This window comes from Podarcis melisellensis, assembly GCF_964234715.1.
Source record: "Podarcis melisellensis genome assembly, chromosome: 4".
NCBI lineage: Eukaryota > Metazoa > Chordata > Lepidosauria > Squamata > Lacertidae > Podarcis > Podarcis melisellensis.
The window spans coordinates 98,529,846-98,537,300 of NC_138531.1; positions in this window are offsets into that span (position 1 = coordinate 98,529,846).

The window sequence follows — 7,455 nt, forward strand, 5'->3', positions numbered from 1 at the left end:
TGTTTGTTAGGTGAGTTTTCAGTGGGGGTCATTCAACTGTTCCTGTGGGTGTCCTTGTCAAGTATTTCCACTCTTTATTGACTAGGGTAAATTTATATTCTGGCGATACAATGTGATCCGAAAAATGCTTACTTAGAAGTAAACCACAGGACTTCCTCTAGTAAATATGTTTAGGATTGCAGCCTTAAAGAGTACGTACGGCTTCCTGAGACAAGTTAATATGAAATATTTTCATTGTTCTAATTGAAAGGCCAGTGGCTGCCATATATATATTTCTTCTGGGACAGCTGAAACATGCTTTCAGGTCCCCTTTCTGTGGTCACAACTGAGGTGGTTAAAGAATGCTAGATAAGTAGATTAGTTCCATTACTTGACAGCATTCTTACGAATGTCATTGCAGTTCTGATCTGCAAGGGCTAAGATATTCTAGAATCCCACATCCAGAATAAAATGATTTTCATAATAGCTGGGTGGTGCCACATGAAACCCTGGTGGATGTCTAGACATGTTTTGGGATTCAGAAGCTGCAGCCTAACCTGACAAGTACAGTATTAGTGTATGGAGAAAAGGAAATTTGGGTCTGTCTGGCAGCAGGAAAGACGGGAGGTTCTAACTAAGTTTGGTCGACACTCAACTACTCTCATAGGAAGTGTTTTATTCTTGTATCTATAAAGGTATTTATGAGCCGTAATAGCACATAATACTGTGGCAGCACACAACAAATAAAACTGAAAACATACAACAAAAATCATAACATACAACATAAAATGGTAGCGTACAAGAGCAAATGACCCAACAACGAATAAAATGTATTCTCTCAAAATGCTTGGCAGAGCAAAAATGTTTATGGCTAATGGCAAAACGTTTTTCCAGCTCTGCTTCTGAATCTCTCCTGGATAACAAAGAAATACCTGTATACAGGTGGAGGAATGGGGTTGCCTTTTGGGGAGATCACAAGGGAACCCCCCAGCCCATAAGGCAGGAGAACACAGTACAGTGGTACCTTGGTTTACGAACTTAATCCGTTCTGGAAGTCCGTTCTTAAACCAAGGCATGCTTTCCCATAGCAGCGGGGGACTCGATTTACAAATGGAACACACTCAACAGGAAGCGGAACGTGTTCTGCTTCCAAGGCAAAGTTCGCAAACCAAAACACATACTTCCGGGTTTGCAGCTTTCTTAATCCAAGTTGTTTGTAAACTAAGCTGTTCTTAAACCAAGGTACCACTGTACTTCTTCCCTTCTGGAAAGGCAACAGTGTTGTGGGGAGAAGAGGCATAGCAGTACTTCTCATGTGGCTCTGGGTGTCTGATATTTCCCCAAATGGTGCAGAAAGGAGCTGTGCCACAAAGACATGATACTTCTCTCGAGAAAGGCGACCAAAGCCAATCAAGGCGACCAAAGCCAATTTGGCCCCATAACTAGGCATGAACCCACATTGAAAGACGTCGAGACAATCTGTTCCAAGAGTACTTGGCGAGTATTTCCCCACAACCCTGTCACAAACCTTCTTGAAATGGGTCTTTGGGACTAGGCAGTAGTAGTAGTAGTAATTTATTTGTTCCCCAGCCACTCTGGGCGGCTTCCAACAAAGATTAAAAATACAGTGGTACCTCAGGTTAAGTACTTAATTCGTTCCTTAGGTCCGTACTTAACCTGAAACTGTTCTTAACCTGAAACTGCTGGTGCCGTGCCGCTGGAGCCCGATTTCTGTGTTCTCATCCTGAAGCAAAGTTCTTAACCTGAAGCACTATTTCTGGGTTGGCGGAGTCTGTAACCTGAAGTGTATGTAACCTGAAGCGTATGTAACCTGAGGTACCACTGTACATTAAAATGTCACACATTAAAAACTTCCCTTCAGATGTCTTCTAAATGTCAGGTAGTTGTTTTGACATCTGATGGGAGGGCGTTCCATAGGGCGGGCGCCACCACCAAGAAGGCCCTCTGCTTGGTTCCCTGTAACCTCACTTCTCGCAGTGAGGGAACCGCCAGAAGGCCCTTGGAGTTGGACCTTAGTGTCCAGGCAGAACAATGGGGGTGGAGACGCTCCTTCAGGTATATAGGGCCGAGGCCATTTAGGGGTTTAAAGGTCAACACCAACCAACAGATTTTCTGGAGTGGTGAGATCATGGTGTCTTTCGGGACAGCTGAGACCATTCCTTCCCTAACACATTGACTGCATGCCGGACCCACTTGGTCACATGCTCTTGGCAGTCTTTAATAAGCCCAAAGGGTCAAGGGGACAGACACACTGCTAGCCACATCATTGCGAGGAACTTGTCCACGTCATTGATTGAAACCAATCCCATGAACTTGCAGCAAACACCACTGGACACCTCGTTGGAGACAGCCGGGAACACGGATCACCATGAAGATTGCTATGAAGGCAAGTGACGCTCAAGGTGCCTTGCAAACAGTTCACGGTGGGCTTTTCTGAAGGGTCTAAAAATATTTTTTAAAGCGTTGAAGAATCGCTACAAACCTTTATAACTTCACAGGTTTCAGCTCTCCAAAAACCTGGCTAGCTTGTGAATGTTAGAGCATCGCTTCTCAATCAGAAGGTGATTCTTAAAATATGTGTGTACAAGTATTAAGATGGAAGTGAAGAGGTCGAAAGTCAACATTTGTTCAAAAACCCTGATTAAAAAGGCTTTCCCTTTCACCTCTGCTCCTTAACTGGAGCTAAATGTCGTTCCAGGAAAGAATGCTCTCTTTCTGCCCTTCCCATCTCTACCATTTGACACTTTGATTTATCTGACGTTATTTATTAAATGAATTATATGGGTTTGGTTTTTTTAATACCAGGTTAGGCTTGGCCAGAGAATCATGGCATATAGCCAAAGGCCTGCTTAGAAGAGTACAATGATGGTTTTTGTGTGTGTGTGTTTTGTGGAGTTCTTTTTAAAGCTTTCAGCAATTGTGTTTCCTTGAGGCTGCTTCTGTTGAGAGAAAGTTAGGGATTCTTGAGTTAGTGGCATTAAGGCTCATAGTCAATTTTCCACAGGAGTGTGGGCAATAATCGAAGCAAACTGCAAGGGTTCCCTGAGTAAAGAGTAGTATCATTTATTGAAATAAATACGAGTCACACTTTTATAAAGTGTATCACTGCAGCTTGCAGCGTAGCCATATAATTAGTTCATACAAATCTCCATAAAACATAACGAAGATCATTACGAGTTGGTTAAAAGGGAGAAACTCATTGTGAAGGCCTGTCTATAAACAGTAGACCTTTCAGAAGATGCCGGAGGTTCATCCCGGTTTGCCTCATGGGCGCTACAATCCTGTGCACAGTTTTTTGTTTTTTTACCTTCCCACCGGAGTGGTACCTATTTATCTACTTGCCCTGGCATGCTTTTGAACTGCTAGGTTGGCAGGAACTGGGACAGAGCAACGGGAGCTCACTCCGTCGCGGGGATTCGAACCACCGACCTTCCGATCGGCAAGCCCAAGGCTCAGTGGTTTAACCCCAGTGCCACCTGTGTCCCTTATCCTGTGCACAGTTACCTGGAGGTAAACGTCATTGAAAAAAGTGGGCTTTACTGCCAAGTAAATTCCTGCCTTGCAGGGGGTTGGTGTCCCTTCAAACTCTACAAATCATTGATTCTAAATATGCATGTAGGGCCAGATTTAGGTTTGATGAGGCCCTAAGCTATGGAAGGTAATGGGGCCCTTTATATGTCCAGCTGTCCTTTGTCAACAACCAATTGTTCCTGTTGTTTTTTGTGGTTGAATGTATGTGATATACTAATTTATGGACCTAATAGGTATCTCAAGCCATTTGCACATGTTGCCTTGCAACCAGTCCATGCAGAATGTAGGCACCCTATATATAGAAAGGAGCAAACTAGTGATATTTTTGGGAGCAGGCTAGCAGGCGGGGCCCATGGCTTACATCATAGGAGCCTACACAACACAAAACTCTGTTGCTGTATGTAAAGGTAAAGGTACCCCTGACCATTAGGTCCAGTCGCAGACGACTCTGGGGTTGCGGCGCTCATCTCGCTTTACTGGCCGAGGGAGCCGGCGTACAGCTTCCGGGTCGTGTGGCCAGCAGGACTAAGCCACTTATGGCAAACCAGAGCAGTGCACGGAAACACCGTTAACCTTCCCGCCGGAGCGGTACCTATTTATCTACTTGCACTTTGACGTGCTTTTGAACTGGTAGGTTGGCAGGAGCAGGGACCGAGCAACGGGAGCTCACCCTGTCGCGGGGATTCGTACCACCGACCTTCTGATCGGCAAGCCCTAGGCTCTGTGGTTTAACCCACAGCGCCACCCACGTCCCATAGCTGCTGTCTATAGGTTTGATTTTATTTGTTTTTTATCTTATATTTTGGAAATGTACATCCATTTTTTTCCCCTTTAAATTTTTTTGGGGGCCCCAAGGGAGTGTGGCCCTAAGCTATAGTTTGTTTAGCTTTTACGTAAATCTGGGATTGGACTATATGTCTCCGATCTGGGTAGGCACCCCCAAACAGCTTGCAGGGGTTCCTGCTTTCGGTCAAACTTAACTCAACCTCAGATTGCTTTCATTTAAAAGCATTTTATCAGCCCCATTTTTCTCAGCTAGCGGAACTAGTGGTTTCTGAGGATTGAGATGTTTAGCGAAACAGCCAGGAGTCTCTCAACCTTTGCTCCATTGCAAAATAGCCCATCATTGCCACTGTGCCACATTTATGGCTTCTAGGAATGGGAGCGGCCGCTCCTGTTCAGAGGGAAGATGAGGTCAGGACCTTCCAGTGCAGCTGGGACATGCCCCACAATTGCGTAAGTCGTTCCAGGTATGTAGCCTGGAATATGCACCGCAACTGCAGATTTAACTCATAAATCCAGGCAGTAATTTAGCCCTGCCATCTTGCAGGAGGAAAAAATGAAACAAGGACTGAGGCGGTGGCTTAGGACATGTCTGCACGAATGTCAATCAAGTGAAACTCTGATGTTCACTCAACTGCCATGCTCACCACTGCAGGGCAAGCCTGATGCAGACCCTGCTGTGTGGCAAACAGGAGTGAGACCAGAAGCACGTTTCAAAGCATGAGAACAATCTCTCAAAGGACCTGTTGATGGCATTTTACCATTGTACGGTGGAGAGTGTATTAACTTAGGGTATGTGTGTGTGGTTTGGGAGCTGCACAGCCAGGGAAAAAACAATGCTGTCCAGGGTTGTAAAGACTGCGGAGAGAAGAATTGGGTGCCCTCTTCCCACCTTGGATCAAATCTATGCTTCCAGGTGCCATAAGAAAGCTGCAGAGATAGTGCAGAATAGTGCACGCCCTGGAAATGATCTCTTTCAGCTTCTGCTTCTGGAAGAAGGTACAGGGCTATAAAGACCAGGACTAGCCGCCTGAGAAACAGTTTCTAGCCAAAGGCGATTTTGTTTTTAAACACAGTGTAAGGTAGTCTCTATGGGAGTATATTGTGTTTTTAAAATGGGGTATCAGAGTTTTTAGGGGGCTAACCAGGTTGGGATAGCAGGGATAGCAGGCTAGTTGGTTTTGAATGTCTGATGTAGATTTTTTCAATATTGTTGTTCTGTATGGGACAATGACAATAAAGATTATCGTATCGTATCGTAACATCAGAAGAGCCTGCCGCATCAGGCCAATGGCCCATCTAGTCCAGCATCCTAATCTCACAGTGGCTGAACAGTTTTCTGTGGAAAACCAGCAAGCAAGATCTGGGCACCAGCGCAATCGTCTCCCTGTGGATTTCCATCAACTGGGATTCCGAAGCATCGCTGCCTCCAATTGTGGAGCGCAGAACAGAGCCATCGTTGGCAGAATTCTCCTCCTAGAGTTTGTCTAATCCTCTTTTATCTTTTCTTATATTTTAAATTTTTTTTAGAGAAGATTGGAAAATGTTTCTTTTAAAAAAAAAAATTAACATGATTATTACATAATATAAGCAAAATATTGCAAATGCATACATACATATATATTTCAGATAAGCACACATATAAAAAAGAACAAAAAAGGAAGAAAGGGAAAAGGAAAATAAGGAGAAAAAGAAGAAGAAAAGTTGGAAGAATTTCTTCCGAATTTATTCTACAGATATCTCAATAATAAAATTTCATTACAAAAAAAATTCCTTCCAGTAGCACCTTAAAGACCAACTAAGTTAGTTCTTGGTATGAGCTTTCGTGTGCATGCACACGAAAAATTTCATTAATTGACTTCCATCGCTTGCACTGCACTTCCTATATATACATTTTAAGCAAAATTGTATCTGTTATTTCGTATTTTTTCCATACAATTGTATGGTCTAATCCTCTTTTAAAGCCACCCAAGTTGGTGCTGCAGCAAGGAGTTCCACAGTTCAACTACGCACTATGCACTTTCTTCTCTCTCCCTAATTTATTTATTTGGTTTTTCAGCTTAAAATTTTACAAAGGTATATCAAACATAAATCATAAAAAAACAAGATTCCAAGGAACCTCCTGGACTTCCACCCTCCCCTATGTGGGTCCTATCATTAATCAATTCCTCCCACATATTTTATGATAATCCAAACCCTTTACCTCTTCTGTCATGTCCAGAATTAACCTTAAACAAAAGAGATATTCCAATCCGACTAACGATTTTAACTGAGTGGGGCCCCAAGCTATAGCTTGTTTAGCTTATACATAAATCCGGCGCTGCGCATATCCCTAAACATGTTGTGAATCTTTGTACTTTTGTCCATTTACTGTATTCATTTTCCCCAATTTGAACTATAAAATGGTGGTTTTCTTGAGTCAAAATCAGAGTATAGTACCACTAAACTTTTTTTTTTAGATATATAGAAAAAGAAAGCACTGGACTTACCTCCAGGTAAGCATGGATAAGAGTTTTTGCTTTTGTTTTTCATGTGTCGCGGACTCTATGGGGTCCTGAAAACACATGCAAACAGCAGAGCTCTCTTGCGCTGTGAGATTACGAGATTGCATTTATTTGCCGTACCTACAGCCTGTTCTACTGATGAAGCCTAGGATGGCGAAACAAAGCTAATATTCCGTAAATCCTTGTCTTAGACTCTGTGAAAGGATTCTGTGGAACTGTAACAACCCTTCATGTGCATGATTGGACTCTTTGAACAGACAGGTGGAATAGATACCTGTATACATGTATGAACCTTATGCATGAACCGACTAGAGAATGAACTGATCCACTGGGTCTTCTCCCTTTTTCCTTGAACTTTATGAGACTTCCGTTGAAATCTACAATCTGATACAATGAATGGTACACCTTATTTATTCAAAAGTACAGCCGGTTTCGTCTTGTGTGTTTATGTTTCAGGTAACCATAGGTTTGTTGTTGTCGTTTTGCAGCACACGACAGGCAAAAGTTCAACAGGTGAAGCCCCACCTGTTGGACTTCTTATTCCAAATTTTTAAATTGATTTTCACAAAATTATAAACAAACAAAATCAAAACCTTATTAAAAATTACACTTATTAACATTGTTAAGTGACTTAACA